The 25,820-nt window shown below is 38.4% G+C and overlaps 1 protein-coding gene and 1 long non-coding RNA gene across 5 annotated transcripts in view; one reads left to right on the top strand and one right to left on the bottom strand.

Moving 5' to 3' along the window:
* LOC117668402 (uncharacterized) overlaps positions 1 to 20,860 on the top strand; it is a 44,320-nt gene extending 23,460 nt beyond the window's left edge. Inside the window, exon 3 of the long non-coding RNA XR_015731101.1 lies at positions 20,777 to 20,860. This is a non-coding gene — a long non-coding RNA (uncharacterized LOC117668402). The remainder of the gene's footprint in view (positions 1 to 20,776) is intronic.
* PTPN4 (protein tyrosine phosphatase non-receptor type 4) overlaps positions 1 to 25,820 on the bottom strand; it is a 91,997-nt gene that overhangs the window by 55,651 nt on the left and 10,526 nt on the right. The gene's annotated exons all lie outside the window — the stretch shown is intronic.

Here is a 25,820-nt window from a genome sequence, read left to right as displayed (position 1 = left end):
TGTAGAGAATTTACACAGGGTTTGGTTTATGCTACAAATCCTTTATTATACCATATTAACTTACTGGCATGAGGAAATAAAAATTTTATCTTCAAAAAGAATGTCTATTATTACAAATGTAATAATTATTTTTAATAATAATTAAACTTTTAAAATAAATATTTAATTATGTTTCTATACAAATCACAAGTCCCCAAAATTTATATTTCAGATATAAAGCTATGAAAATATTTACATAACTGAGATTGGGTTTTAGTTTTCACTAATTCCAATTTAAGGCTGAACAACAGAGTACTCCATGATAGTGCTATTTAAACATGCATTTCAGATTACTGAAGTTATATTGCTCACTCTGTAGCATCCATTCCTATATTACAATGAAAGTTGAAACTTGTTTTGTGTCATTTAGATTTGTAGGTGAAAGAAAAATTAATTGTGTGGGTCCCAGTAGATACTGTTAAATGCTATAGTTATAAATTAATATATAAGAGCCATGGGGGCACAGTTAGAATGCAGGACTGCCAGTAGTTTGATTCCTTTGATCCTGACCGGCTCAAGGTTGACTCAGCCTTCCATCCTTCTGAGGTCAGTAAAATGATGACACAGATTGTTGGGGGCAACATGCTGACTCTTTACGCTGCTTAAAAAGGGCTGTAAAGTACTGTGAAGTGGTATATAAGTCTAACTACTACTGCTATAAAGATGAAAAACTGAAGTTTGAGATCTCTATAATGCCTAGGGATATCAAAACACACCACAAGCACTTCCTTAGAAATAGAACAAGAGTTGGAAGGGACCTTGGAGGTCTTCTAGTCCAGGGGTGGGCAATTGTGGCTCTTTTACAACCTGTGGACTTCAATTCCCAGAATTGCTGAGACAGCCAATGGTTATCCAATCTCTTCTTAAAAACTTCCAGTTTTGGAGCATTCACAACCTCTGGAGGCAAGTTGTTCCACTGGTTAATTGTTCTAACTGGCAGCCCCTGAGATATTGGAACACTGCTCTCATGTCACCCCTAATCCTTCTTTTCATCGGACTAGACATACCCTGTTTCAGCAACTGTTCTTTATAAGTTTTAGCCTCCAGTCCCCTAATCATCTTTGTTGCTCTTCTCTGCACTCTTTCTAGAGTCTCAACATCTTTTTTACATCGTGGCGACCAAAACTGGATGGTACCACATATACTGTACCAGTGCATTTTGTTTTTCTTGCCTAAATGTAGAACCTTACTTTTTTCACCATTGAATTTCATTTTGTTAGATAGCGCCCAACATTCAAGTCTGTCAAGATCCTTTTGTATCTTAAGCCTATCTTCTGGAGTGTTGGCTATTCCTGGTGTCGTCTGCGAATTTGATGAGCTCCCCATCTATCCCCCACCCCCACCCGTCCAAATCATTGATGAAGAAGTTGAAGAGTACTGGGCCTAAAAGAGAGACTTGGGCTACCCTACTGCATACTTCCCTCCATGTAGATGCAGTTCCATTGAGGACTACACATTGAGTGCGGTTGGTCAGCCAGTTACAAATCCATCTGGTGGTGATAATGTCTAACCCACATTTTTCTATTTTATCAAGTAGTAGGTTATGGTCTACTTTATCAAATGCCTTACCTTAAAGCTACCCACCCCATATTCCTCTATTAATGTAATATGTATCAAATGTTAAGACAGTTACAAAATGAGTGTTTTGAATTCTGCTGTGAACTACCTGTATTTCTGAAGATAAGTGTTGCTTAAGATTTAAGGGTAACATTCAACATTGCACAAATGTTTACTTCTGTTTACATAGGAATATTTTCCCTTCATTTAGCTTATTTTTTTGCTTGATATTCAGTTATCTGGGGCCCTCAACACTATATTTAGGAGAACAAGGTGGAGGTATATCAACCTGTTCTTATTCCACGAATAAATGCCTTCTGTCAGCATCTGTAAAATATTAAGCTAATACATTCATCCTAATGCTTGCAAGAGTTGATAGGGAATATACATCTGAATTCCTAAAAATTACCATTCTAATATAGGTTAAGACAAGTTTCAATGCCTTCAGATAGGAAATAATTATACACATTGACAGCAACATCATTTATAATACCTAAGTTATCTTTTACTCATGCATATCTTTTACTATTCCTTTTAAGCCATTCTCACCCAAATCTCAACTCATCATAGATGGCTTACTCTTTATCTCTAAACGACAAAAATTAGCTATTGACTTATCATGGCATCTTTCATCCCTTTGGTACTCAATGTTGGATTTTAAAAAGTGCAACTTTAATATGGCCACTGAAATTTATATACTAAAAATGTACACATGCTGTAATATGTTCATGAAAACTGAACACTGAGCACACAAGACTTCTTCTAGGAAGAACAGTTCTATATTTAATGTTATATCCAATGTTGTGTTATTTCATTTTAATTTCTACCATTAAACTTTTCTTCACCCATTCTTTTTCAAACTGAATTCCAGCTGCTTTGTTTCTGTTACAGACACAGGCTTTCAGACAATTAGAGAGAAATAACAGATGCATAGTAGGAAGGTTGCAAGCCACTGCTATGCTTTCCAGGGATGTTAGAAAAAAAGTACCTAATCTGTCTTTGTTGGAATTACGCCTATGAATATTAGAATGGCTGTCTAGAAAAAAAAGTTAGTGCCAGAAATTCTAAAAGTGCTGTTTAATGATTGTTTAGCCTACTAAGTGACAATAATAAGAAATACTGAAATTATAATTAAGGGTATATACTGTAAATGCAGAACATAATCGCTAAATAGCTAACTGTTTCAAATGTTATTTTCTACTATATTCTAAAGATTTTGAGAATTTTAAGAATTGATCTATGATTATGCATTTATATCTCATCTCTTATTTTGCATTATGCATTTTAGTTATCTGATTGAATTATGTTTCTCCATGTACCAATAGAATGGACAATGCTGGGGAGATTGGGTTATCTCCCCATATAGACCCATATATTATTCTACGCCAAGAACGAAGTACATTATGGCTTGGCAGAAAGAACTAACAAGAGTGTGAAACCAGTTGTATCTAGTGACTTTAAAGTAGTTAGTAAACATGTTTTGGGGATGCCTGAAAGGCTTACAGCATAGCTGAGAAGGGAAAAATGACTATAAAGGTCCGGTAACATGAAAAAGATGTAACCGCTAGGTAAATATGAAGACACCGATGTCACTGATTTGAAATTTTTTTCTAGAAAAGTGAACTCTGCAGAAGTAGCACATATGCTGATATTTACAGGAAACAAAGAATCTAAGATCTACAGCATTAGCACAACAAAACAGAGAGCTAATGTAATTTGCTTGCCATCAATCCTCAAAGATATTATATATACTGCTGATACTCTGAACTGTGATTGTGAGCCACTTACAGAATATCACTGTTCCTTATCTAGTTGCTCGCACATAATAAGAGTATGCATGCCAAATAGAGGTTCACTAGTTGCACCTCATCCCTTTTTTGCCTTTAAACTTCCTCTAGTTTATTAATTCAAGAAGTTCTATTTTTCTAAGCATTTTCAAGAAACCATAGGATTTCTTTTTACTTGCAATGGTCAAATATTACAAATGTATTTTACCTTTCATTTTTAATACAACTAAACCTCAAAATATATTTTTGGTATACATAGAAAATGAAATTTCAGTTTTGATTGAAATACATAGAAGAATGTGTTTTGATTTTATATAGCTGTCAAATGATTTATAGCAAAAAGATTATATAATCCTTGGATGCACCAGGCAATCCATTTTAATATTCATGAAGATTTTGAAAATATATAACCATAAGCATTATGTACAAAATGTAAAAATTATATTCTTATGCAATGTTAATTTGCTGCTTTCCTATTGAAATGAAATAGAATACTGCAAGATGACACTACAGAAGTACTTAGCATTCACAAAAGAAGGAAAACAGTTATTTTGGGAAATATAATAAGAGGCAGCAAAAGAAATTATATGATAAAAGCCACAAGTTGACATTCCATCAAATACCTATTTCAAAAACTGAAATATTTCTCAATTGTTACAAAAGGAACTCTGCTAGGATAACTCAAATATGTGTATAATTCTTTCTATGTTTTTTTTCTGAAATGTGCTACTAACATTCAAAGATTAATTGAAGTAAATTATACAGTTTTTTAAAACCAAGCTAAGATACAAATGGCAGAAAGTGAAGAGGAAGTAGCCAAGAAATCAAAAGACGCTTGCTCCTGGGGAAGAAAGCTATGGCAAATCTAGACAGCATACAAAAAAGAAGAGACATCATCCTGCCAACAAAAGTGCATATAGTCCCAGTTGCAATGTATGGCTGTGAAAGTTGGACCATAAGAAAGGCTGAGTGCCAAAGAATTGAGGCCTTTGAACTACGATGCTGGAGAAGACTCCTGCGAGTCCCTTAGATTGCAAGGCGATGAAACCAGTCAGTCCTAGAGGAGATCAACCCTGACCGCTCTTTAGAAGGCCAGATCCTGAAGATGAAACTCAAATACTTTGGCCATCTAATGAGGAGGAAGGACTCACTGGAGAAGAGCCTAATGCTGGGAAACATTGAGGGCAAAAGAAGAAGGGGATGACAGAGAATGAATTGGATGGAGTCACTGAAGCAGTAGATGTGAGCTTAAATGGACTCCAGAGGATGGTAGAGGACAGGAAGGCCTGGAGGAATATTGTCCATGGGGTTGCGATAGGTCGGACACGACTTCGCAACTAACAACAACAAGAAGAAGAAGATACAAACTAACAAATAACTTCTGTTATTTCATAACAGAAGTTGAATGTATGTTATAGGTAATTTACTGCGAAGCAGGGGATATGTGATGTTTATTTAAAATGGATATATAAAATGATGTGTTTTTCTTTCAGATGACCACAGTATTAAGTATGACACAAGATCAAAACACAATGTACCTGTTATTAACTGTGGTTTCTATTAATAAGTTTAAAGGAATATAAATTTCTGAGTAGTTTCAAAATTCACCTATGAGATAGGAGCATGACTTTTTATTTTATTTAAAAATCAGTGCATTTGAATCAAGATACATACAACATTTAATAAACTCTATTGTGTGGCAAACTATTGAAGTAATCTGGAAAGGTTTAAGATTTTTTTTTTCTTGAGGAAAGAAGCAAGTACTGCTGATCTCAGTTACCATGCATGCTGTCAAGAGTCAGGCACTTTTTTAAAAAAAAAAATATTATTTTTTATTTATATGCTGCCCTTCTCCGGAGACTCAGGGCGGCTTACAATGTGCTCAGCAATAGCCTTCATCCTTTTGTATATTTATACAAAGTCAGCTTATTGCCCCCACAACTGGGTCCTCAATTTACCTACCTTAGAAAGGATGGAAGGCTGAGTCAACCTTGAGCCTTGGCGAGATTCGAACCTGCAGTAATTGCAGGCTGGTCTTAATAACCAGCTTAATAACAGGATGCCTTAGACCACTGTATTATTATTAAACTTCATGTCTTCACAGCTATTTACCGTATTTTCCGGCGTATAAGACGACTTTTTAACACATGAAAATCTTCTCAAAAGTCGGGTGTCGTCTTATACGCCGGGTGTCGTTCTCCTGTAACTAGGCAGACCAGCCCGAAAGGCTCTGACGAGCCTTAAATGGCTCTGACGATCCCAGCTGAGTTCCCTGCAACTCAGCTGGGATCGCCAGAAACCATGTAAAAGGAAAAAAGTTTTTTCCCTTTTACTCTGAGGATCCCAGCTCTGACGATCCCAGCTGAGTTCCCTGCAACTCAGCTGGGATCGCCAGAAACCATGTAAAAGGAAAAAAGTCTTTTCCCTTTTACTTTGAGGATCCCAGCTCTGACGATCCCAGCTGAGTTCCCTGCAACTCAGCTGGGATTGCCAGAAACCACGTAAAAGATAAAAAGTTTTCCCTCTCCAGCTTGCTTACCTCAGCTGCTAGTCCCAACGCTTGCCTTGCTTCGCTTGCCTGAATCTATTCCATCAGCAATCAGCAATCAAGCAAGCAGGGAGTTGTGGACTTCAACTCCCAGAATTCCTCAGCCAGCAAAGCAAAGCTGGCTGAGGAATTCTGGGAGTTGAAGTCTACAAGTCTTAAAGTTGCCAAGGTTAGAGACCCCTGTTCTATTGGGTAAGTTTTTTTCCCCTTTGGGAGCTTTAAAAAAAATAGTCAATTGGGTTTTTTTTAGTTGTTCTTTTTTAGACCTAGCCATTTAAAGTTTAGGAAGTTTTAAATTTAGCTTTCATATAAAAATAAAAATAAAATAAAATAAAATAATATTTGTGCAGCTTTCTGAGATTTAGTGTGTTTCTGTAGTGTTTCACTCTAACTACACAAACACACAAAATCTCACAAAGCTGTATGTGGAATTTTGTGTGTGTAAAGTGTGAAAGTTGGTTTTTTGGACTTTTTGTGGCTGTGTGAGGTTCCTGCTTGTTGCAGGGGCCATTTTGGGTCTAGCACAGCTGCTTTTACATTGTGGGTGAGCCAGTTGTGTTGTGTTGTGTGTGTTTAGAGTGTGAAAGTTTTTTGGGGGGCTTTTTGTGGCTGTGTGAGGTTCCTGCTTGTTGCAGGGGCCATTTTGGGTCTAGCACAGCTGCTTTTACATTGTAGGTGAGCCAGTTGATGTTTTTTAATTTTTATTTGGTGTGCATTGGAAGAGGAGTAGTCTTATATGGCGAGTATAGCCCAAACCCTATATTTTAACAGGAAAAGTTGGGGGTCGTCTTATACGCCCAGTCGTCTTATACACCGGAAAATACGGTAATTGATTATGTACAGTTGTTAATGCTGTCTTAGTTGTCTTAGTCATCAAATTATCTAAACAAATCATTATAATGATAGTGAATATCAAATGAAAATCTTATACACCGGAAAATACGGTATGTTTCTGTTTTGAATATGCCTTAGGAAATATTACTTTGTATTAACAATAACCTGTAAATCTAATCAAGCAGAGAATTCTGAAAGTTAATGGAGACTCACATGCATAAATATGGGATTTAACACTATTTTTTTTAAAAGGACTTTCCATTCCTCTTTCTCCACATCATGCTAAAATGAATTTTGCGTAGGATTTTCCATAGTCAGAAACAAGTATTTTCTGTGATAAGCTGATGAAACAGCAACATCTTTCTTGCTTCTTTAGTTATCTACTACCTTGAAATAACAAGTGTCATTACTGCTACCTGAAAATGCAACATAAAATTGGAATAATCTGTCAAAGGCTTCTAGACTTCTACACTTCCTTGAATGATAGCTTCCCTTCCATCTCTGCAGTACTGAAGAAAATGATAGCTTAGCACCTCAATAATCAGGTACAACAATAGAAAATGAGAAAACACAAAAGGATCTGTGATAATTAAATTTAAACCTTCTATCATTCAAGCTCTATTGTGCGATTCAGTTGCACCTTCAGATATGTTCAACTAAAAGCTACCTTGTGGATATACTGTTTCCCCGAAAATAAAATCCTGTCTTATATTTTTTTGAACCCTGAAATAAGCACTTGGCCTTATTGCCATGCGCTTAAAAGCCCGATTGGGCTTATTATCAGGGGATGTCTTATTTTGGGGAAAACAGGGTATAAATGAATAGAATAGAATAGAATAAAAAATAGAATAGAATAGAAAACAGAATAGAATAAATAGAATAATAGAGTTGGAAGGGACCTTGGAAGTTTTCTAGTCCAACCCCCTGCTCAGGCAGGAAACCCTATACCATTTCAGACATGATGCACTGCTCATAGTCTAGGTACATCCTCCAAGGCTAACTAATATGGAGGAAGAGTTTCTGTTTTGCTGACTACTGTTGTGAAAAAATTCCTCACAAATAAGTAAAGCATTTGAAGATAGATGGCATCATTTGTTGTTGTTGTTGTTGTTGTTGTTGTTGTTGTTGTTGTTGTTGTTATTATTATTATTATTATTAATTACAACCATCACTGTCTTATGCTCCCATGGCCATGATGAAAGTCAGGCTATAGGTCCGTGATGGCGAACCTGTGGCATGCGTGCCAACTTATTAGTGGGCATGCCAGCTCAGCTCTGGCACGCATGTGCGCCAGCCAGCTGATTTTCGAGCCTTCTGGGCTCACCAGAAGTAGGGAAACAGGCTGTTTCCTGCCTCTGGAGGGCCTGCTGGAGGGAAGGCCCATTTTTCTTTCTCACCTGGCTCCAGATCCTCTCTATGCGTTTGGGGAGGGCGAAAACAGCCTTTTCCACCCCTTTGGAGGCCCTCTGGAGGCTCGAAACGGCCTCCAGCTTCTTTTCCAACTTCTGGTTGAACAGGAGGTGACTTTTTTGCTGTCCCCAGCCTTCAGAGACTCCTAGAGAGGCTTTGGAGGCTGGGGACAGCAAAAAAGTCACTTCTTGCCCAACCAGAAGTTGGGAAACGGGTCATTTCAGGCCTCCAGAGGGCCTCCGAGGGGGTCAGGAAGGCTGTTTTCACCCTCCCCAGACACACAGAGAGGATCTGGAGCCAGGTGAGAAAGAAAAATGGGTCTACTGGGCCATCGCATGCCAGGAGCAGGAGGGAGGGGGGTCATGTGCGCATAGAATTATGGGTGTGGGCACACATGCGTGCAAACCTCCCCCGCCCCCCCTTCCTGGCACGAGATGGCAAAAAGGTTAGCCATCACTGCTATAGGTTATGTATCCTCAGAAATTTTATACAGGAATAATGAATATAGAGAGGTAAATCCCGGATCGACTATTGCAACGCTCTCTACATGGGGCTGCCCTTGAAAACCACTCGGAGGCTTCAGCTGGTGCAGAATGCGGCCGCGTGGGTAGTGATGGGAGTGTCCCGATGCTCCCATGTCACACCCCTCTTGCGTGAACTGCATTGGTTACCGGTTGCCCACCAGGTGAGGTTCAAGGTGCTGGTGATTACCTATAAAGCCCTACATGGCTTAGGCCTGGGGTATTTGGCTGATCACCTGCGGCCAGCAACAACTCCCCACTGCCCCGTGCGCTCACATAGAGAGGGCCTACTTGGGGTCCCGTCGGCCAAACAATGTCGACTGGCGGCCCCTAGGGAGCGAGCCTTCTCTGTGGGCGCACCTACCCTCTGGAATCAGCTCCCCTTGGAGCTCCGGGTAGCCCCCAACGTTCACTCCTTTCGTCGTGACCTCAAAACATGGCTGTTTCGCCAAGCTGGCCTGGACTGAATGGGGTTTTAATGGGAATTTTAGTTTTTATTGTTGAATTTTAATTGGACTTGTTGTTGTTTATTGCTGTGAGCTGTCCTGAGTCCTTGTGGAGAAAGGGCGGCATATAAGTCCGATAATAAATAAATAAAATAAAATAAATAAATAAATAAAATAAATAAATAAATAAATAAATAAATAAATAAATCATTCGGTGGCCTAGATAGCTGGAATGTAGTGATAGTCGATGCTCATGCAATGCGTTTCCCAAGCACTTCTAAATTCCATTCTACTAAGGGGACGCCATATCCTCTAACTTTTTATTGTGCCTATATACTGACTTTCTTCATACCAGAGGAAAAACAATATTTGTTTATCTGTCTCTTTTCCCCCAGAGGCATCGGGTGGTTTAACTTGTTCCTTTTGCTGTTTCTGTGCCATGTAAATATTAACTCTCCATGCCACTAACTAGAACTACAACAGGGAAATATATAGCTTTTTCTTTTAAAGAAATCTCTTAAGCCTTATGATTCTTGATGTCTAAATGAACATCGAAACCTGTATTTTAGATACATTTGCAGAACATAGTAAGTTAAATGCCTCAATTCAAAATCATGAATAACCGATAATTGTTCTAATAAAGAAGTTGCCAACAATTCTTTATTAAAGACAAAGTTTAAAGGAAAGTTGAAATTATGAAAGCAAGATAATTCTTTCTCAAAATAAACTTGCTTTTGGAAGAAAACAATATGGCATTATCTAACATACAATATTGTCAAATATTTAAACAAACTAAATCCTAAATTTGACTGCTACATCCTGGAGAATATGATTCAGTTCAGCTGGCCAAGCATCCCATGCGAAATAGATGTTGAAAATAGGGTTGATAACATTTTAAGTATTGTTGGCCTCTTTTATTGAGATCCAAAATGATAAAACACTGTGCTACAATTAAAAAAGGGAGAGAGAAAGAATCATTGAGTTTATTCTGGATCAAATGGAAAATCAACTCTGAAAAAATGTACTTGTGTTCTCTACAACATATATGTATAAAATAGCTTTTCACATGTACAATTCTAAAATCCATTTTAGAAACTGACCACAGCCAGAGCATGACTTAAGACACACCTTTCAAATAAATAGCCATGGTTTGAAAAGCTTTGAAAGTTTATATAGTATCAAGAATTGTTTTAATATAATAATTATAAAGTCAAAAATCTCATTAATATAATACTGTATTACTATATAACAGTGACGGAGAACCTGGAAACATCGTGCACGGACGTGCGTGCTCGTTGGGGCCTCACTCCGGAAAAAGCTGAACTTCCGGATTCTAGTGTGCATGCGCGCCCGATGATCAGCTGGCCAGCGCGCATGCGCAGGCCAGTTTTCGGCACTGCCATGCACATGAAGGGATTACACTCTGGAAAAGCCGAACTTTCAGGTTCTAGCACACATGTGCGCCCGACAATCAGCTCACTGGCATGAATGCGCACACTAGTTTTCAGCACTGCCACACGTGCAAAGAACAGCTGATTGTCACACACGCATGCGTACCAGAAACCCGGAAGACAAACAGGCAAGGCTATGCATGCCAGGTGACATGGCTTCACGTGCCACTTTGGGTACGCGTGCCATAGGTTCACCTTCATGGTTATACAATTATAAACAATATTGCATTAAATGGCTGCTTTAATTTCATGCTGTTCTTCAAATATTTGTTCTTTATAAAATGATTATTTACTTCCAATAAAATTACTCAACATTTTTCATTATACTGTACTATTGCCTAACTTCCTAATCATTTGTTGTATTTTAGTAACAATAACATAGCTGACTTTTATAAGAAATAGTAAAGTAGTCAATAGGAAAACAATTATTAAATCAAAACTGTACAGTAAATCATAATATAACCCTCACTCCAGTATATTCAGGGTGCCAGTCAAAAAAGGTTAAGGAACCCTCAAACTCAATCAGGAATATACATTTTGAATAAATTTTGCTATCTGAGATTATAATATATTTTTGTCATTATAGTTTTGCTATTAGTTCAGATGAAGTAACACTATAGTGATAGGGTATTTGCCATATGGTGGGGATTAAGGAGTTTTAGTTTTATTACAATGGATTAATACAAGTCTATGATGATTTTCATTTGATATTCACTATCATTATAATGATTTGTTTAGATAATTTGATGACTAAGACAACTAAGACAGCATTAACAACTGTACATAATCAATTACCGTATTTTCCGGTGTATAAGACGACTGGGCGTATAAGACGACCCCCAACTTTTCCTGTTAAAATATAGGGTTTGGGCTATACTCGCCATATAAGACTACTCCTCTTCCAATGCACACCAAATAAAAATTAAAAAACATCAACTGGCTCACCTACAATGTAAAAGCAGCTGTGCTAGACCCAAAATGGCCCCTGCAACAAGCAGGAACCTCACACAGCCACAAAAAGTCCAAAAAACCAACTTTCACACTTTACACACACAAAATTCCACATACAGCTTTGTGAGATTTTGTGTGTTTGTGTAGTTAGAGTGAAACACTACAGAAACACACTAAATCTCAGAAAGCTGCACAAATATTATTTTATTTTATTTTATTTTTATTTTTATATGAAAGCTAAATTTAAAACTTCCTAAACTTTAAATGGCTAGGTCTAAAAAAGAACAACTAAAAAAAACCCAATTGACTATTTTTTTTAAAGCTCCCAAAGGGGAAAAAAACTTACCCAATAGAACAGGGGTCTCTAACCTTGGCAACTTTAAGACTTGTAGACTTCAACTCCCAGAATTCCTCAGCCAGCTTTGCTTTGCTGGCTGAGGAATTCTGGGAGTTGAAGTCCACAACTCCCTGCTTGCTTGATTGCTGATTGCTGATTGCTGATGGAATAGATTCAGGCAAGCGAAGCAAGGCAAGCGTTGGGACTAGCAGCTGAGGTAAGCAAGCTGGAGAGGGAAAACTTTTTATCTTTTACGTGGTTTCTGGCAATCCCAGCTGAGTTGCAGGGAACTCAGCTGGGATCGTCAGAGCTGGGATCCTCAAAGTAAAAGGGAAAAGACTTTTTTCCTTTTACATGGTTTCTGGCGATCCCAGCTAAGTTGCAGGGAACTCAGCTGGGATCCTCAGAGCTGGGATCCTCAGAGTAAAAGGGAAAAAACTTTTTTCCTTTTACATGGTTTCTGGCGATCCCAGCTGAGTTGCAGGGAACTCAGCTGGGATCGTCAGAGCTGGGATCGTCAGAGCCATTTAAGGCTCGTCAGAGCCTTTCGGGCTGGTCTGCCTAGTTACAGGAGAACGACACCCGGCGTATAAGACGACACCCGACTTTTGAGAAGATTTTCATGTGTTAAAAAGTCGTCTTATACGCCGGAAAATACGGTATTTGCATTATATCATATGGCCTACTTTTCATGCAATTAATTTAGCCCATATTCAATGTTTCAAATTAAAGACTACAATTTAGAGGTCTTGGTTTACAGAAAGCAAACTATACCGAAGAATATTAGCAAACTTTAAAACAAGAATGTCCTTTAAAACACATGCACATATTCATACACAAAACACAAAAACCAAGCATCTCTAGGACACATTCAGAAGTGCTAAATTAACTATACCTCATTTTAAAACACATAACTAATTTCTTACAGGGCAGAACATACAAATATTGGTGCATAATGTACCAAACAGCAAATGAAAAATGTAGCTGCCTCTAAGAGGATTAAGGACATTAAAAATGAATTAATTCACACAAAGACAAAGAATGAAATGAGATCTCAAATCAACAACTCATAAGATTCAGAACAGCATTCACATGAACATAAATTATGTAAATATAACAGAAACATGCACTGATTAAAAAATATTCACCAGAGAAAGTATTAATTTAAATTTCTTGCATAATATTAACTGTTCATAAAACATTTTTTTAAAAAAAATATAACTTTTTATTTTTTTTTATAAAAACAAACAAACATTTAGTACATCTGTCGCCCCCTCCCTGTGACATCTCAGTGTTATCTTCGGTTCTTCTTCTTCTTCTTCTTCTTCTTCCTTCTTTCTTCTTCTTCCGTGTCTCTCTAGGGCAACTGAGTTGAAAAACTGGAGCTCAGCCGGGCGGAAGGGGCATAGCCAAAGAAATTGCAATTCAGTCTCTGGCCAACAAGACAGAATTAACCCATTCTTGGACTCTCCAAGCAGGGCACAGGAGAAAAGATAAATCTGTTGATAAAATGAGAGGCACACTATATACAATTCATATAGTTTAATTACACGGTTGTAATTAAGATCTATTTTCCTGTTATTAGGAACACAGATTTATTGTGAACAGATAGAGCCATTTTGCCCTAGCAGTTAAAGCACTAAGCTAGAAAGCAGGAGATCGTGAGTTCATGTCATGCCTTAGCTATGCCAGCCAACTGCGCAACTTTGGGCCAATCATCTCCCTCAATCCATCATGTCCCATGTAGTCCTTCTTTTCCCTAGGCTAGCCAAACCCAAACCCAAACCCTGCAACCATTCTTCATGTTTTAGTTTCCAGGCATTTAATCATTTTAGTTGCTCTTCTCTGCACTTTTTCCAAAGTCTCAACATCTTTTTTGTATTGTGGTGACCAAAACTGGACGCAGTATTCCAGGTGTGGCCTTACTAAAATTTTATAAAGTGGTACTAATAGTTCTGATTTTGATTCTATGCCTCTATTTATACAACCAAGGATTGTATTAGCTTTTTTGGCTGCTACCGCACACTGCTGATTGATGTTTATTAATGATCGTCCACCAGGACTCCAATGTCTCTCTCGAAGTTACTGTTTTTGACCCAGATTTCATCTAATCTGTACTTGTACCTTTGGTTTTTCCTGCCCAGGTGTAAAAATCTTGCTTTTCTCCACATTATATTTCATTTTATTTATTAGATAGGGCCCATTGTTCAAGTCTGTCAAGATCTTTTTGCATCTTGAGATTGTCTTCTGGGATGTTGACTATTCTTTTCAGCTTAATGTCAACTGCAAATTTGATGAGTTCCTCTTCTATTCCCTCATCTAAGTCATTTATGAAGATATTGAAGAGTACTGGGCCTAAGACGGAACCTTGTGGTATCCCACTGCTTATTTCCCTCCATGTAGATGTAGTGCCATTAAGGACTACTCATTGAATATGATTTGTCAGTCAGTTACAAATCCATCTGGTGGTGATGCTGTCTATCCCACATTTTTCTAGCTTGCCAAGAAGTAGGTTGTGGCCTATTTTGTCAAATGTCTTGCTGAAGTCTAAATATACTATGTCCACAGTATTTTGCTGGTCTAATTTAGTCACTTTGTCAAAGAGTGAAATAAGATTGGTTTGGCATGATCTGTTTTTAATAAACTCATGCTGACTACTAGTTATAACTCTGTTTCCAGATGTTCACAGATCTCTTTTTGATTATTTTGTCCAGTATCTTCCTAGGTATTGGTGTTAGTCTGATTAGTCTATAGTTTCCTGGGTCTGTGTAGTTATAAGAGCTGTTCCTTCCCGGAGTTATTTATTTACCATTGCTTTTAAAATAACAACAAAAAGATAATTATACAATAACCATCTATTTTTTTCTGTAACATCTTTAAACAATAATCTGGCTTTCCTGAATGTCTCTCTGTAGTCATTCAGGAAAGCAGTAGATTGAATAACTGAAAACTTGAATTTGGTAGACCAGAGATGTCATGATTACCAGAGGTGTTTTTAATGGGGCATCATAATCTCAAAAATATAACATATACAGTTGGGAGATGCTTCTGAACAACTCTCTCTTTTTATTATCTTTTAGATGATATGATTACTTTAATGAAATAATTTTAAATCTGGAATGCACATGTTAGTGGTTTCCTGATTGACAACTGAAACACACCTATGTGGTCTGCTACTGTGCCTAATCCAAAAAGTTCAACTCTATAGAACTCAGCAGCCAGGTTGGTTTCTGGAACAACTCAATGACAACCCATTGCACTGGCTGCTACTTTGTTTCCAGTAAAATACAAAAGGCTGTTCACTAGATAGATGGGCTGGATTCCATGCTACTCACAACGCCTCTTTCTAGATGACTACCCTTTGTTTGCTGAAATTGCCTCAGAAAGGTTTCCTGACACTTACCACAAATTCATCAATGGGAGTTACAGTCCTTTGTGTTGTACAAGCTGAAGATCTTTTAATACAAAATTGTAAAACATAGCTTTTTCAATCAGGGTTTTAATTATTTTTATTTTATGTCTAAGTATTAATTGCAAGGAGATCTTAGTGTCTAATGCTAATACCGGTATGAAAAGTTGATTATATAATTAACCAATTAAATGACTTATATGTCTTATATAGTTAACATTAACATAAATCTATTTGGAAAATATTCCCCTAATAATTAGTTGTTACCATTTCAAGTTTAATCTTAACAAGATACAGGAAAGCTCACAATGCTTGTATTTCTGGAAGAAGGAGATTTTAATTGTAGAAACATGGCTCTACTAGGTAGACCAGACTAAAAAATAAACCCCACAGGAAAGTTGGAGCTACTTTAACTGACACTGATTATAATATCAGTGAATCTTGAAAATCTGATCGTGTTGTGTTTGGTCCACCTTATACTTCAGTAAATTAGGGAAATAGTTGTGTGATCTGCTTCTGAACGTTATTCAGACATTCTGGGTTTAGAAAATGTTTTACCCCTTATTGCCTTAGCAACAGAGCTTGCAGAAATGCTTTACTAAACTACATATTAAGATAAACTAATATTACATATATTATTAAGCCACAATGTGGTTTGTTTAGTTTTGTTTAGTGCAGTGTATGAACCCAACTTTATTCATTATGCTCACTCATCACGAAATCTCCAGAACGGTAAAGCCTACAAACTTGAAATTTGGTACGTATGTTCCTCTTGGCTTCTAGGTGCTCGCTAAGAAAGGATTTTTCGAAATGACCGTCAGATCATTAGTATTTCATATACAGTATTATATTCACACACTCTGATGCTAAGGAGTTAGACGTTCTACTCCCCCTCCCCACCTGAAAAGAACTCTGTTCCAACTGCCAGTTGCCTTATACCAGTGGTCGACAAACCACAGCTCGCGAGCCACATGCGGCTCTTTGGCCCCTTGAGTATGGCTCTTCCACACTCGTGATGCCCTGGCCAGCTGTGGCTGAACCAGGAGCATGCACACGTGCAGGGAGACCCTCCTCAAGCGAGTGCCGAAGCTCAGGAAAGGTGCATGCAGGGTGGGCAGCAGCTTGCTTAAGGAGGGTCTCCCCAGTTGTGTGCATGCTCCCGGCTCAGCCACAGCCGGCCAGGGCATGAGAGTGGGAGGAGGAGGAGAGTGCAGGAGAGAAGCTGCCCTGTACCTACCTTCGTGCCACATTTGCACGTAAGGCAGCCTTTGCTTCCTGCCGCTTCAGGCTGGAGTTTGCACCCTCCGCACTCAGCCGAAGAGCTGCTGGGGGTGGGGGATGAAACAGCAAGGCGATGGCCAGAGCATTAGTGCAGGAAAGACGCCCCATCCTGTTAAGATCCTCCTAATCGAGCAGCCGCTCACCCCGCGGGTGCCTTTGCTGTGCTTTGGTGCTCATTTGGGGAGGGTCTGCCCGCCAATGCACACGCTCCTGGCTTAGCCACAGCCGTCCAGGACATCACAAGAGGAGGGGGAGGAGGAGGACGGTCACCCGAAGGGAGGGGGAGAGACACAGAGAGAGAGAGATGGGGGAGAGAGAGACATAGAGACACATACAGAGTGATACATAGAGAGCGGTGAGAGAGGGGAAGAGAGGGAGAGATACAGAGGAAGAGAGACATGGTGGGAGAGAGGGGGAGATAGGAAGAGGGGGGGAGACAGAATGGTTTTGTGGCTGGGAAGGCGTGGCTAGGGGGGTCATGTGATTGGGTGAGTGACATCGAGTTGGCCACGCCCACCCAGGTTTTGTGGCTCCAGTGTGTTTTTTTTCTGTGGGAAACGGATCCAAGTGGCTCTTTGTGTGTTTAAGTTTGCTGACCCCTGCCTTATACTAACACGCTGATGCTACCCCTTCGCTAAACCAGGCATGGGTGTGGCCAGTGCATGACTCATCCGGCCTGTGGGCTGGGACATTCTACTCCCCTCCCCCTCTGTTCCAACTGCCAATTGCCTTATATTAACACGCTCTGATGCTATGGAGTTACACATTCTACATTACGTTTCAGGCTTTAAGTGTCAATTTATCAAACTGAGCACATAGTTTCGTAGCGAAGCATGGGCGTCAAGCTAATAGGTTATATTTTAAGCAAAGTGTGACTTAATAAAATGTTTTAATTCAGCTAAGATTCACCACTGTGCTCAAACTGAGACAATGAATAAAAAGCATTGTTTCCTACATAGATATCTCAAGACCTTCAACTGGGCATTTTTATTAATGATCTAAAATAGAAGATCAGACAATCCTGGCAATTACATTGTTTCAGACACAGTTGAGGCATCTGGTCCTATTGTATTTATTTTCAAAGCATATGGTAGTAATATTCAAGCTGTTCTATTGCAGTGGTAAAAACAAGCAATGAAAAAAATAATCAAATTTAGAGAAACTTTTCTTATTAGCAAATATTGATAAAATGATTTCAGAACAAAGCGTATCTTTAGGTAATTTGTAAAACCCAATTTTATATTGAACGAAGTGACTGGCCCTTATCAAATAGGTGAAAGAATCCCAAACAATTATGGAAAACCATCCTTCTTGTGGAAACTGGTAGACCAAGAAAAAAAATATATCCCATTTTAACCATCTTCTGGAAACTGTTAATGTTGATTACCTAGACTATGAGCTTGTTTTGTTTATAATCTGGAACAGATTTTAGTAATAGGATTACCTAACATATCTGTACATGAATTGGTTTGAAGGTGGAGAATGAAGATTTTTATCTTGGAACTTCTCCAGTGCTAATTAAAAAATCAGGTATTTAGATTATTAGATTAGGGGTAAGAAATCTCGTATTCTGACTGTAATTCCCATATTCAGTGAGACATAACAGATATTGTTCCAGAAATAAATCAGGAAGACTAGATTGTTACCTGTTTCATAGTCTATTTTCCTTGCCTGTCTTTTTATTTTACTCTAGAATTTTATTTATTTAACATATTTCTTAACCTACCATCTCCCTCGGAGAGGGGCTCTGGGCAATGTACAATATAATAGCTATCTTCTTCAAAATATGCAGTAGTCTTACAAAGAGCCAATCTAGATACACATTATCAGGAGGAGAAAGACAGCAATGATCAGCTGGGGGCAGTGGAGTTCACGGCGGTCAAAAGGGCAGAGATGGGGTGGGAGATAGGCAGGTGGTGGGAGTTTGAAGCAAGCAGAGCAAGGCAGGAGAAGCATTGTGCAGCTTCTTTCTAAACCCTTGCTCTTTGACTTCCACTGTGGCAAGAGCTACCTTAGCTGCCTGATTAATTTCTGGAGTTCTCAGAGCTTTCTCTCAGCCTCCTGAGTTCTGCTGTCAGGCTGAACTTGCTGGGATGATCTGGCCTGGGCAAATGGGCAGGTGTTTGAAATCTTCCCTGCTTGTAGATGATTTTCTTCAAGGTGATGTCCAATTGTCTGGAGATCTTTTAAAATCCTTTTCCAGATTTACAGGCATCTAATATGTTGCCTTCTTTCTGAATGTCCCATAGTTCTTTCGATCTAGACATGCTGATACTGCACAAAAAAGCAAATCAAACTAAATTCCTAAGGTTTAAGTAAGACAAATTCATCCCAGATCTTCTCTAATAATCTTCTAATCAGATTGTACCAAAACTGATGAATCTGATTTTAATTTTTGGTATTTGAGACAGTGATAAATGGAGGGGTACTAATTTCTCACAAAAGAATATAATGGTAAGAAGGAATAACCTTGAGGAACAGGAGGAGAAACCACAACCATGACAACAGATAAAATAACTTCCTAGTTCTTCCAAAATAAAGGGATGAAGGTGGGGAAGTACATTCAAATTGGCAAGATTTGGATACTTTAATCTTATAATAAAAGTACTGTTAGCATACATTATTTTTCATCTTTACATTAATATATGAATAAAAATAACAGAAATTATATTGTCACCTTTATTTCTATAAAATAGGTATGTGCCTGATAACTGGTTGGTTGAGTTCTCTATATGGGTGGCTATATTAAGTGACTCATATAAATATTTTAGCGCAATACAAGAAGAGCTGACATACCTGAAGGGTTAGGTATATGCCTGAATAATAACAGAGATAAATCTACATTTTATAGAACAGACTTAATCCATATATATGAGCATTTTTAAATGATCAAGTAACCATTACCAATGCCATAGAAAGTTTTGAAGTAATTCTCAATTTAATTTGAATCCAATAAAATGTATGGAGTGAAAAATTTCTAACCAAATCTATAAACATTTATTAAGACACACATTCCATAGCCAACTTTTAAAGTACAAACAGCTAAAAGACAACCATTTTTACAACAAATTTCCTAGGTCCCACAAAATACCACTCATAAGTATCACCACCTTTAAAAAATACATTTTCATGTGTACAGCAGACAGAAATGTCAAGAAAGGTCAGCTGCACTAGCAAAATATCTAAAACAATTGCATTATTAGTACTACCAGTATTAATATTCTTTAATATCACATCAATTTATCCTGGTATTTATTTTAATTGGCATTATAGCAGAGTCAACATAGTCAATGAATAAAACTGATTATAGTGTTATTATGTAGTGCAGGTAATAGTAAATATGAATTGGGCAATTCTCTTATATAGACAGGAATAGGTGTGTATGCATACAAACCCACATAACACTAGCTGTTATTTGAAAATAAGGAAGCATTTCATTTTATATCAAATGCAAATACATAAATATTATAAAATGCTATAAGTATTTGCAAGTATTGTTCTCCCATTATAAGCTTTCTCTCAATTAATCAAGCCAATTAAACAAAAGTCGAGGCCTAAAGACATGGCTGTTTCAACAAATGGGCTGATTCTGATTCTTGGGTTTTATTATTTGTCCCTGTTTTAATTGGTTTTAACTAGGATTTTCCTTTATTATTGTATGTTTTTTAACTTCTGTTCGCCACCCTGAGTCCTTTGGGAGAAGGGCAGCATATAAATATTTGTAAATAAATAAGTAAAAGTGTAACTAGGATTAGTCAATTTGCTATGACAAGCTGTTATCATTGGAGCTCCTTTCTTCTTCATTCATACACCATAACGAGCAGAAAGCTTCCAGTAAGGAAAAAAAAACAGGATAACTAAATATATTTAATTCAAAACAGCCAAAAATATAACAATGGCACAAAGATTAGTTGTATTTATATTGCATTGCTCCTCTTAGCAAATAAGAAAAAGTTGTTCCAAAGGTTAATTACAAATATTTACATTCCATAAATATGTACTCAGAAGAATGTCTTATTGATTTAGTGTTGTTTACTTGAAAGTAAACTTTAAGCCATGCAATTAAAATGATTAGCAGAATTGTACTTTAAGTATATATTTAAGTCTAGTAGGATATAGAAAAAGGCACAGTAGAGGCTGTACTTCCTGAGAATGCTCAGGAAGATAAATCTATCTCAGCATCTACTTCTGTCTTACTATTGCAGCACGATTGAGAGTGTCCTGATATATGGCGTTCTTTCATGGTATGGAAGCAGCTCTGTAGCGGACAAAAAAGCTCTAAAGAGAATCATTAAAACTGCCCAGAATATCATCGGGTTCCAGCTACCAGCCCTGGACAACATCTTCAAATCTCGCTGTTTGAGGAAGTTGCACAACATTCTCAGAGACTCTTCCCATCCTGCTTACAATCTTTTTGGACTGTTGCCTTCTGGCAGAAGATACAGAACAATTAAAACTCGGACCACACGTTTTCTGAATAGTTTTTATCCCAGAGCTATAATTGCACTCAACAATGAACTAAAGGGCCACCATCAGTGAGCTGTTGGACAGCATTACTTGGTCTGTTGTTTGGGTGGGGAACTGTGGTGGGTGGGAGTGTGTTTGGGGATTGTTATGTGTGTTGGACCTGGTCTTTGGGTGTTAAGTGAATTTTGTTGTATGGGTATACTGTGTATACACGTACAATGACAATAAGGTTGTTGTTGTTGTTGTTGTTGTTGTTGTTATTATTATTATTATTATTTACTTCTGTGAGAAACTCTTTAGAATCTACTGATTATTCACAAAATCATTACATTTTGAATTTATTACTACAAATAAACTTCATGGTGACAGAAACGTTCACAGAAAGCCAAAGTCCTATAAAATGCAATGCTTTCTCTCCTAGTTAAGAATGTGTTTTATTCTTTTATTTAAAAAGACAAAGGAGATTAAAAGAAGAATGAGTAACAAAATGCTGAAAAGCTTTTGGAGAACTAAATACAGGTAAAATCCCTTTCCAGGAATATGGGATTATGCCAAGAACCCGTGAGACTTGCAAAAATTGAGTACTACAGATACATGTACTGTGTTTTTCTGAAAATAAGACCTTTTTGGTTCCCCCAAAACAGACACTAGGTCTTATTTTCAGGGGATGTCTTCCACTATCTCAACTTGCGGCAGTGGCAATGACAGCCCCGCCCAGCAGGAGCCCGTGTGGCCGCTGCCATCCCACTTCTTCTGCAGCTGTTTGCCACCGCTCATGTGCAGCACCCCTGGCCTCTGTTTTGCTGTCAGAGGCCTTCAGGAAAGGCCTCTGCAGCCAAGAAATTAGCTCTGATGGTCTCTGACGGCAAAATGAAGATCGGGGGACGCCACACATATCAATCCGGAGCTCTTTTCTCAGCTGCAGAGGACTTTCCCAAAGGCCTCCGACAGCAAAACAGAGGCCAGGTGGTGTTGCACGTGTCAATCCAGAGCTCATTTCTTGGCTGCCAAGGCCTTTCCTGAAGACCTCTGACAGTGAAACGGAAGCTAGGGCAACGCACACAAGTGGCTGCAGAAGTGGATCCGCGAGGCAGGTGTCAGGGTGTGCAAGGCCTGGCTGCACTTGTCCGAAGATAAGTGGGTATGGGGCACATGGCGCAGCTCCACTCCCCATCCCCCCCAGCTTGATTTTTACCCATGCGCCTCACACCATCCCATGCAACCAGGTGCAACAGAGTGGGTGGGATCTTAACTAGGGCTTATTTTGGGGTTAGGGCTTATATTGGGCACATGTATTAAAAGCAACCTAGGGTTTGATTTCAGGATAGGTCTTATTTTCAGGGAAAACACGTATATTTCAGGAAAAATGAAATAAGATCTTCTGGTGCAAACATATTGCATAAGTTATAAAATATATTAAGACCTACTGAGAAAAGTTGCAGAAATTGATTTTATTAAAACAATGATATCCAGTTTCCTTTATTATGCAATGTCTGAACATCTTTTCCCCCATTATGCACTGTGCAAGGAGACATGTCACCATGTATTATATGACAGGATTTATGTTCTGAATCTTTACTTATGGGTAGTACGTTGAGTCAACAGTTTCAGACTAGAGTTGGCAGCTATGTAAATACTCAATAGCTTCTCACTTCAAGGCTACTAAGTACAGCACAATCTGTTAATTTGTGAGAAATATAGGAAGAAAAGGCTACAATGGGTATAGGAAACACATCTTACACTAGCAAAAATCCATTTCTTTCATGAATACAATAAAGTTTCTTAACTAGCTACACTAGTCACTGTTCTGTTAAGCCCTAGCACAGAAACACATTTTACTGTGTAAAGCCAGAAAGATTTATCATTTACTGCTCACTTCAGCCAAGGAGAAGCCCCCCACCCCAAAAAAGAAAGAAAGAAAAAAGAGTTCTTTACCCTACCTGGCCTGGCTATTTCCATTTTTTATATTGAATAATAAATCTAACAATTCTTTGCAAAATCTGAAAACTAATTATGGCTTTCAGTAAATTTGTAAACCAACTTTCCTTATTTGAAATGGCAAGGATATTAGATGAAGGAATAACCAACATGTCTATCTTCTAGTTAAAAGAAATTAATCAGAAGTCTTCCAAAGTCAGTGCTTTAGGGGACATATTTAAAAAATCTATTATTTTTTACTTTTTGCATACACCTCTCAACTTTCATATTATGTTAAGTGAATTTGCCTTTGCTCCCTAATTGTATCCTTTTCTTACTAATCTTTACTCTAGCTTTCCATTCTTTTAAATTGTACCTTCCCCATTTCAATTAATCAATTCACTGTCCAAACCTCACCATAAACATAACTGACCTATATGCGGCCTTCTAAATTATGTGCACAAAAATGGAAAGACTCTGAAATACCAACAGAGGAATGGCTGTTGAAGATGACAGAATAAGCAGAGATGGCAAAATGACTAATCTAATTAGAAAAAAGGACAACTACTTCATTCATTAGTAACTGGAAACCCCTTATGGGCTTTTTGTTGAAAAAAGAAAAAAAATGAATTGGTGATTTATGAGTTTGATGATTTGAAAGGGTAGATTATGGAAAGAAGGAAAGACAGTGGTCCCTTAAATAATCTGGTCCCATGCCATGGAGACCTTTACAGGTCAACACCAACACTTTGAATTAGACCCAGAAACAAACTGGTAACCAAGGCAACTCATATAGTAGAGATGTAACATGTGACGCAGTGGTTAGAATGCAGTAGTGCAGGCTACTTCTGCTGACTGCCAGCTGACTGCAATTTGGCAGTTCAAATCTGACCACGCTCAAGGTTGACTCAGCATTCCATCCTTCCGAGGTGGATAAAATGAGGACCCAAATTATTGGGGGCAATATGCGAGCTCTGTAAACCACTTAGAGAGGGCTGTGAAGCACTATAAAGTGGTATATAAGTCTAAATGCTATTGCTATATGTTCTACCAGAAACACACATAACTGCTTGTGTTGCTACATTTTGCAGTGAGTGAAGTTTCTGGATAATCCTCAAGGGCAGTTTCATGTAGAGTGCACTGCAATAGTCCAATTGGGAAGGCCCAGGGCATCAGCAACCATGAGCAGGGCCCTTGATAGAGGAATGGGTACAACTGGTAGCATAATTAAAGGCCCTTCTAGCCATGACTGATACCTGCTTTTTCAGCAGAAGTCATGAGTCCAGAAGGATTATGCAAAGGGTTGGTTTTGGGCAAAAAAAACCCATCCTCTCACTTATGGTAAGAGCAACATCAAAATAAGGCAATCTACTGTTAATGACTACAGTCCAGTATAGGCAATCTCCGTAACAAAACTTAACTATCAAACCAACTTCAGCTTTAAGAAATGCTACACAATTTTGCATACCTAAAAACTGAATTATAAACAGATGATATCAAGGGTAGACATTTGTAAAACTTAAATATTGGTTTCTGTCACTTTAAGCAATTGATAATTTTCACCCAAGAATTTGCTACTGTATTTCCCTGAAAATAAGACCTAGCATGTTTTCTGTATGTGCACCCAACATAAGCCCTACTCACCAAAATAAACCCTACTTAAGCACCTGTGCAGCCAGCCGGCTGCCCATTCTGTCTGGTTGCTTGCAGTGCTGCCAACACGAGATGAGACGAGGCAAGGGAGGGTAGAACTGTCTCACATGCACACCAACTTACCTCAGGGCCCCCGCAGTCAGGCCATCCATGTTCCGAAAACTGCCTTGTGGCGGCAGCACCAGCAGCCATGTGTTGTAGGAGGCCGAGCAACGCACCGGTGCCACTGCCACAAGGTGGGGGGAGGGTGGACTGCTCAGGCCCCCGCAGCCAGGCCATCCAGGCCCCAACAAGTGCCTTGCTTTGCAGCACCAGCACATCTCTCGGCCTCCTACACCAGTGTTGTGCTGGTGCTAGAAGAAGTGGGCTGGTGCAGCGAGGCAAGGCAGATGTCAGGGCTCCATCCCCCCCCCACCTCACAGCACTGGCACTCAAAAGAAATAAGACTTCCCCCCAAAATAAGCCCTAGGGCTTATTTCAGAGGCCAAAAGAAAATACGACCAGGTCTTATTTTCAGGGAAACATGGTACTATGCAATTTGCACCAGTTAATTTATACCAGAAAGTTTGGAAACATGCCAAGATTTCTTCCCATTAAAACCACTCACATATTTTCCTGCTAAAATCTTTGTCTTTACTCATACATTTACCCTCATGCTGCATGGTAATTCTAATTGTGCATCCTGTCTTCAACTTCCAAACCTGCAATAGTTGGTAGTTTTATTATGGTTTAAACAGACTATCAACATCTTGTGCAAAATGAAAAGGATCTGCCTAACATTAGAAGCAAAGTTAGATGTATTACATTGCGTTGAAGCTGAATGGCATCTTCAGCCCTAAGATGAGCTTTTAACTTGGGCAAAATTATGGTGCACAATATAACAAATGCTAATTCTTATGCTTTAATGCATTCTACCTCTTTGTCTGCAAGATATCCATCAGCATTTTAAAAAACCAGCAAAATGGATACAATTCTTTCACTGCACACACAAGACAAGAAAGCAAACATGGTTGAGTAACATAGTGCTTAAGAATAAATGCATGAGAATATTTCCATTTGGGTTATAGAATTTTATACCATGCTCTGCACCTCTTTTTTTCCACTGGTTTAACATCTTGCTAGGGAAATTGGTATGTATAAGTGGAAAGGCACTGTGCAACCAAAGATTTAAAATCATCAGCAAGCATATTAAGAAAACTTTCTCAAGAGACA

The sequence above is a fragment of the Pantherophis guttatus genome, chromosome 1 (assembly GCF_059756535.1).
Source record: "Pantherophis guttatus breed Tessera chromosome 1, ASM5975653v1, whole genome shotgun sequence".
In the NCBI taxonomy this organism is placed as follows: domain Eukaryota; kingdom Metazoa; phylum Chordata; class Lepidosauria; order Squamata; family Colubridae; genus Pantherophis; species Pantherophis guttatus.
This window is presented reverse-complemented; position numbering and strand designations above follow the sequence as displayed.